The sequence below is a fragment of the Leptonychotes weddellii genome, unplaced genomic scaffold (genome assembly GCF_054177405.1).
Source record: "Leptonychotes weddellii isolate Sample4059 unplaced genomic scaffold, ASM5417740v2 HiC_scaffold_34412, whole genome shotgun sequence".
Classification (NCBI taxonomy): Eukaryota; Metazoa; Chordata; class Mammalia; order Carnivora; family Phocidae; genus Leptonychotes; species Leptonychotes weddellii.
In genome coordinates, this window is record NW_027944150.1 from 1 (window position 1) to 1,259 (window position 1,259).

Sequence of the window (1,259 nt, forward strand, 5' to 3'; positions counted from 1 at the left end):
GGATTGGTTAGCCTGGTGATGGGTATTAACGAGGGCACCTTCTGGATGGAGCACTGGGTATTATATGCAAACAATGAATCATGGAACACTACATCAAAAACTAATAATGTATTGTATGGTGGCTAACATAACATAATAAAATAAAATAAACAAAAGAAAAATTCTAAATTATGTGAATATTCCACCCTCAAGGAGGTGGAGTCACAACTCTTACTCTGTAACTCTGATATTCACATAGTGATCTTCTCCAGAAGTGTATGGAAGGTATGCAGAAGGAGAAAAGGGTAACTTTACAGTGGAGAAATCTGACAAATACACCTCAGCCAGGTAATCCAGAGCATCGACAGGGTAAGTCATGTTGATAGTATGTACCCTTGATAGGATTTCATGAGAATGGCACTTTATCTGCCTGTGTTTCCTCCTGGAAGCATATAATCTCAGTCTAATTATAAGGAAAAAAATCAGACAAATATCAGTTGAGGGACAGAAACCCTCCGAACTGTGGAGGTCATCAAAGACAAGGAAAGTCTGAGAAACTCACAACCAGGAAAAGTCTAAGGCAATACGACGACTAGATATAAACCTAACACTAAATAGTGTGGTGTGCTGGATAGGATCATGCAGCAGAAAAAGGACATTAGATAGGTCAGTTTAGTGGCGGGAAAATCGGGTCCTGAGGCTGCATCTTTCTGTCCCAGGCAATTCCTCTTCGCGCCAGTCAGAATGGAGAAGCAACCCCGAGAGCAAGCGGCCACCGAACCCGCGGACTCCGGAGTGGGAGGCGGGGAAGGCGAGCCACCACAGGTCGCTGGCGCCCAGACGGCGCGTCCCAAGGACCGCTTGACCCTGCTGCTCAGGCTGAGAGCGCAGACAAAACAACAACTCTTGGAATATAAATCAGTGGTTGATGCAAATAAAGAAAAAACTCCAGAACAAATTATGCAAGATAAGCAAATTGAAGCTAAAATTGAAGACCTGGAAAATGAAATGGAAGGTGTGAAAATTGCTTTTGAAATAAAAATGCTTGCATTAGACAGTATGCAACTTTCAACTGCACTTAAAAAAAAACCTGGAGAAAATTAACCCAAGACCAATGTGCTCATGGATAACATGAAACACGTATTAAAACTAAACAAATTAATAATGAAATCACACCAGGAATCTTGGGATTTGGAGGAAAAACTAATTGATGCTAGAAAGAAGAGATTACAATTAAAACAAGCTTCAGAAAGTAAGCTTTTAGAAATACAGACTGAAAA

At 41.0% G+C, this 1,259-nt stretch overlaps 1 pseudogene; it reads left to right on the forward strand.

Annotated features, from left to right (window-relative positions):
- The first annotated feature begins 723 nt into the window (after positions 1-723).
- LOC102740099 (centromere protein H pseudogene) lies at positions 724-1,254 on the forward strand (annotated as a pseudogene).
- Positions 1,255-1,259: the final 5 nt, after the last annotated feature.